Raw genomic sequence first — 7,257 nt, forward strand, 5'->3', positions numbered from 1 at the left:
ATGTCTCATATTTATAGCAAGAAAGAATTTAATTACTAGTGGAAAATAGGGAAAGAAATATAAAAAGACAAAAGATCCATTTATATCACTCCTTTCATTTCCAGCTATTCCTATTGGTCCTCTTTTAATTGTTCTTTTGAAAATAAATTATTTGTCGCACACTGGAGCAATTGGGAACGCAAACATGACCTCGTAAAATTAGCTATTTTATGTATATATCATAAAATTAATATAATATTATATGTTGATACCTGATGTATAAAAAAGATTAAATATTGTATTTGATGAATGTTAAATTATTCACCTGGAAGACTTAAAGATTAATTTCCACTTAATATAATTGTTTTTCTAATGCAATCATGTTTTAGAAATTTTAGATTCGTCATTGGACTCACTCACACTTGCACATGATGGGCATCAAAATAACCGACGAAATTGTGTTGGTTTTCTTTCTTTAAAATCACCGACAACCTAACAAAGTCAGTCTAGTTTTAACATTGTTTAGTAGTGTTATTAGCAATGAATAAAAGTCTTTTTTTTAGTAGTTTTATTAACAAAGTCAGTCGAGTCTTTTTGAAGATGGATTTTTTTATTCGTATTGATTTATATTAAAAATTAAAAGTGAGTATTTGCATTAAATTTAGATAGCCTAGATGATAAGAAAAAATAAATAAGTAGTGTTATTTAATTTAATTGAATGTTTAAGAAAGAAAATCAAAGAACTTCCGTCAATTTATTTTCATGCAAAAATACAGAGAAATATCAAAATATAATATTATTGTTTGAAATTTTTTATATTCGTTCGCGAATGTTTAATTTTTTTACGAAAATTAACAGGCACACGTCTTTTTTTTTAAAATAAGAAATTCCTATTGAAGAACATAAATAAAAACAATCATAAAAAATAGTATAAGTGTTTAAATGGTACTAAAAAATAGAGTTTAAGGGTTAAAATGGAACAAGACTAAGTTGGAGTGTCAAAATGAAACATGAGGACAAATTTGAGAGATTGTGTATGTGTTTGGCCTATTTTTTTCTATCTCGACATTTAAAAATAAAATAAAATAAAATCCTACATGACAAATTTAGTTGAAGTGGCGATACGAAGATAGTCAAATCTAAGCTAATTTAAATATTCACCATGTAAGAATAGATAAAAAAAAATACATTCTTTACCAGAATTTTTTTTATATCTAAAAATCAAATTTCAGAAAACGATAATTAAAATGGATTGAAGGGACATATTTTTCTTTTCAGAAATTTTCCTTAAACGTCACTGTATTTTACTAATTAAAAAAAATTGATTTTAATTGAAAATACTCATTCAATTATGACTTGCAAAAGTCATTTGTCATCGTCTTCTCAACTTTCAAACCTTCCCCCATTTCCTAGTAATAAATATTACTCCCTCCGTCTACTTTAATTGTTATCTTACGCTTTTCGAAAGTTAATTTGATTAATTTTTAAATTAAATTAAATTACATTAATTTGATATTTTAAACGAAAAAAATTAGATATTCAAAATCTATACGAAAAATACTATAAACTATAATTTTTTGCATAGCAATATGATAAAAAATATATCGTAAAATATTAGTCAAAACTTTTATAGTTTGACTCTAAAAAAAAAATATGACAATTAAAGGTGAACGGAGGGAGTATAACTGTTTTTCTTGTAGGATGTAAGTGTTGAAATCTCATGTGTAGGATTAGAGAAATCAAGGATTGTATTGATGATTAAAATTGTTGAGTACATACTCCTTATATAGAGAAATGTAGAGTCCTAACTTAACTATACTTAGAGTCCTACTACAATACCTATTACTACTAAAATAATAATAATGCAATTATAAATAATCTAATTCTAGTTGTACTATAATCCTAATCGACAATCGTAATCTAATCCTAGTCGTAATATAATTTTAATTAATATAAGTAGTCTAATCCTAGTGCAACTCTAATTTTAGAGCAGTGTTGTAAACTCGTCAGTGAACTTCGTTGGACTTGTTCCTTTGACATGTTCCAATCGCCAGCTTTCTTCTTCATCCACTTACTATAGACACGTCAGTCAACTTCGTTGAACTTGTTCCTTTGACATGGTCAGCTTCCTTCAGTTCTAATTATGGAAGACGTGATTAAATGCATTCAAACCAATTTTCTCATGCTGTCTATGTGGCCAATTGTATCCCACCAAAAAAAAAAAACTAGTGGACTAGTAAAGTTGAATCCTAAATTTTCTAATATTTTTGGTTTTTTCTATTTTAAAATACATCTTGTGTTGAAAATTGAAATAAATTATCCCTTTGTTGATCAACTCTTTCTAGTACGAAATTTTACAAATTAACATAGATATTTAATATGTATGATTAGAGATATATTGGCATTATTTAAATTACCAAGTATCACCATAATAATAAGCAATTAATTTTAACTTGAATTTAAGTTTCTCAATTTTATTAAATAGTACACTATTACTAATGTTTAATTTTTATTTTTTTTATTGAATTAAAGTTCAATCAGTAAATATTGTATTTTTTATAATAATTTGTGATAGTGTAATACTTTTGTTATGAACTTTACTTATTTGGTAAGATTGTATAAAGATTGAAATAGTTTTAATAGTTTTACAACTTATGAAATTTTAATATTTATGAGCAAAAAATTCAAATTACATATTCATACAAAACTTCAATTTCATTTCATATAATTCATATCATGATATCATCTCACATGATCAAACGAGTCTGAAAATTTGTCTTTATTTTATAAGACGTTGATTGGCTTAGAGAATCATTTAACCATAATACTCAAAAGTCTTTGACGAGATCTTTAGACATTGTCTTGCATATATACAATAAAAATATCATTAAGTATAATAATGTAATCATTTATGAATACAATAATGTTACGTTTATTAATGGTTGACAAAAATCGCCATGCAAATAAAGATCGTCTAGCAACACAAATGATTATTGACTTTTCCTTCTTAGTTAGCTTACCAACTTTTAGAAAAGGAAAAATGCTTATTTAGATAAATATTTTTTGCATCGTCATTTAAATCGTCTAACAGCGAATTACTTTCTATCATGCTCAAAAAAATTCTTTTAAATTTTGTTTGCTTATTTGTTTTTGTAAGCAATTCATGGTGAACCGAGACTATTGGACCAACATATTATTAGACTGACATTCCAAACGAGAAGCTTCACCGTATTATGAAAAAGCAATTCAACCTAATTGTAGAGGGGAAAAAATGCCCTAGCTTAAAATATAATCATTGGAATGACAAACCATTAAATTATAATAGTCAACAAAATTTTAGACTATTATTTTCTCAAAAAAATTCAACTTCTTTTTACAAGATCTTTAAATTGTGATAATTGTTCGTAAAATTATTAATTAGTCCAAAAGAAATCTTTAGACCATAATATAAAGAGTCGATAAATTACTGCCAACTCATAGAAAAGGACTAGTTGTGGACAGATCAAAGCCACAAGTTGCACCAAATGGGATGGTACAATGTGAAGTCGCCACATACACTTTGTACAAAAAATAAGAGAAAATACATAGAAAGCCCCCTAAACTATGACCCTTTTTTGAAAAAGACACTTAAACTTTGCGGGGGTCCTAATACACCCCTAAACTAGTTTAAAGTGAAAATTTTAAAGCCTTTTTCGACATTTAAAATAGAGAGTGTATATAACTCGCCTGAAGAGCGTGAAAACTAAAAAAAATAATTAAACTTTTTATTTTCAATATTTTTTATTAAATATATAAATAAAATTTATTTTAGAGTTAAATTTTATTTTTTCTTTCTCCTTCCTAAGAGTTTCACCATTGAAAGAGATGGCAATGACTTCAAGGATTTTTTTTTCTCTTTTTTTTTTTCATTCTCTTTCAATGGCGACTAATTGATTTCCTCTGCGATAGCAACGCCGACTGATTTTGCCGTTTCATCCTTAGATTTCTTTTCTTCCTTCTTCGCCGGCGAAAATCTTCTCCTCCTTTTTGACCGGCGAGGTGAGAAGCGCGGGAAGATGATGGCGACATTAAAAAGAGAATCATCGGCGTTATTTCCAGTGACTCCTAATCAATTACGGGGCTGAAAATCGTCTTCACACCAAGCTAAAATTGTCCCATCCAAGCTCGGAGAGAGAATTTCCGTTTTTTCCAGATACAATCGTGTTGATTGCAAAAATCAAAGGCAAAGTTCACAAAATAATATTTTGATAGAGATTTTAATTTAAGAAAAAAATTAATTTGCTAGCTGATTTGATTTTTCAATTTTAGGGTTTAGTCTTGATTGATTGATAATAAACACAGTGAAAATGGTGTATAGCATGTCAGTGATGGTGAATTGAAAAAGGAAAAGAAAATAAAGAATTAAAATTTAAAAAAAAACAAAAAAACTGTAAATAAAAATAAAAAGTAGAAAATTATATAAAATTGACACATGGCAAGCAACAATTGGTGCGTGCTTTCACCTTCTTTCTTATAAGTGGGTTTGACCGAAAAATGAGGTATGTATATTACTTTCAAATTGTTCAGTGGGGTATTAAGATCCTTATAAAGTTTGAGTGTCTTTTTAAAAAAAGTGTTATAGTTCAATGGGGTAATTATGTATTAATGCAAGAAATAAAGCACGTGGAGTTATGAGGAGGCTATAATGTTAGTACAAGTTTTGATAAATTTCAATAATTTTTGCTCAAACATTATATATTTGTATCAGAAATTTTATTATATAAATATAAATATTTAATTACAAACTCAATAACTAAAATAAGTTATTAGCTAGTTTAAAATTCATTAACTTTAATTATTGACTCAATATCAAATTCGGGGAAGAGTGTCCTAAAACCAAAAAAATAACTAAATAAAAGAGAAATACAACATAGTGAATAATTGGTATATTCACTATATCAATAATCGAGTCAGATCTAATATATCTTAATGAACATTTCATCGAAAGAGGCCAGACAACCATAATGGCCAAAGTTGACTTGTCTCCACGCTTCTTAAAGGAGGAATGACCTCCCTTTTTTTTAGGGCAAATTACAGAAATCACATACTTTTAAGGTAAAATTACAATCTATTCCTTAAAAATTTATAATTACAGAAATCCCTCAAACGGATACAATAATATAAGCGTTGATACATTAATCTGATGCGCGGGATACAATAATATAAGCACTGATACATGCGCGAGATATAATAATATAAGTGTTGATACGTTAATTTGATGCGCGAGATACAATAATATAAGCGCTGATACACTAATCAGATGCGCGGAAATGAGAGATTTTGGAGATTTGTAAAACTTATAGGGGATAATGGTAATAAGTAAACTAAAAGGTGGGATTTCTGTAATTTTTATTTTTATTTTGTTTTGAATTAGAAACATCTTAATCATAATATTTAACCTCCAACATAATTTTGTTTTTCCCAAATAAAAACGAGTTTTTACACCTCTTTGGATGTGAGTGTTGGGCCAATGATAGAGGGCCCAAGATGTATTGGGCTCTTTGTATCAAGTGCAAGCTAGTGGCTGGTCCAGCTCACTAGTATGGCCCAATATGGAAGCCTTTCATACTGTTAGGCCCATCATGACACTGGGCCAGGGTGGACAGTACTGAGCAGTTACCTTATAAGAAAAAAATAATATTTGGATGTGTATTTTTTAATAAATAATTATTGATTTTAACGATATTTTATTTATTTATTATAATATACAACAATGCATAGTAATATATGATAAATCTACTATGTATTAAAAATGAATTATGTATGTAATATGGATGTTATACAAGTGTTTTAAAATGTATTATGTTTGTTTGACAATAAATTTACATTAAAACTGTATTATAGATGTATTATAAGTATCACATGAAAAAAAAAAATGCTATTATTATAAATGATAAATATTTTTTTAATATAACATAGCTATGTAAGTTTCCCATAGAAAAATATCAGTTGACCATACAACATATTTAGTGTAATCTCACAAATGGAATCTAAAAAAGAAAAAGAAAGAGTGTATGCAGAAAAATAGTACGTAAGCATTGTGAGTATTTAATTATTAATAATCTTGTTCGATAATGTTTTTGATTTTCTTAAGTTCATTCTTTAAAAGTTTTGATTTTTTTAAATGAAAATAAGATTCTTAATATTGAGAAAAAATAAATTCCTTTTCTACGAGCTTTCATTTTCTTGCTTTCTTGGTGATTCAAGCGTACGACCTTGAGGTGTATTCTGAATATGGCGTAAACAATTAAATAAAGCAATAAGTACTTTTTTTTTTCCTTCGTAAAAAGGACAAACTAATCTTCAAAATCTAAGCAACATTCTATTTAGATTTGAGACTTCAGCCCCCCAACTATACAGTGCGTGCACGCTAGATATTGCGTTAGGGTTAGAAAATAGCATTTAATATTTCTCATTAGGGTCAGTTTTACATACTATCGGTTCGGTCTATTGATTTCCAGTTTTTAAATATGCTAAATTAATAAGATATTCTTTATCGGTTTCAATTTATAGATTTTTTGTTATTATCGGTTCGATTTTTGGTTTACCCAATAAAAAAATACTCATAAAATAAATTTATAATTTCTCATTTCTCTAACGATTTGACACGATATAGTGAGACAAGCAAATCAACTACTATTAATGTTTTGATATAGTGAAACAAGAAATATAACGAAAATTTGCATAAAAAGAGTAGATGTAGTACGAAGGCTACAATAACATATTACAACCAAAACATAATATGAAATTTCTGATGTGAAGTAGGAAGTACTATGACGTGTGAAGTGTGCAGACTGTAGTGTAGAATATCGATATAGTTCTTAATTATATTAAATTATTAATATTTAATACTTATGAAGGGTATAGTAGTAACTTACTATCCTCTTAATGAGTTATAATAACCCAATAGTAAAAATCGATAACCTAATAATTTTTCTTATAAAACCATTAAAAATCCGTTAACCCATAGCAATGACCCAATAACATTTTTGTTGGTTCGATTTATTGATCAATTGGATTTTTGCACACACCTGCGGCCTACTCAAAGATGTTGTCAATTTTTATATTATATGATTTTATGTTAATTTAATTTCAAAAATAGTTTAACAGAAATAACTATAACAATGTAGACATTTGGAAAATAATAAAATTTGAAAACTTCCTTTTTGTCCTTTTCTTTTTTTAACAAATAAAAAATCCACGACCACGAGCAAAGAACAAAATTAGTACTATTTCCTT

The sequence above is a fragment of the Solanum stenotomum genome, chromosome 1 (genome assembly GCF_019186545.1).
Source record: "Solanum stenotomum isolate F172 chromosome 1, ASM1918654v1, whole genome shotgun sequence".
NCBI classification, from domain to species: domain Eukaryota; kingdom Viridiplantae; phylum Streptophyta; class Magnoliopsida; order Solanales; family Solanaceae; genus Solanum; species Solanum stenotomum.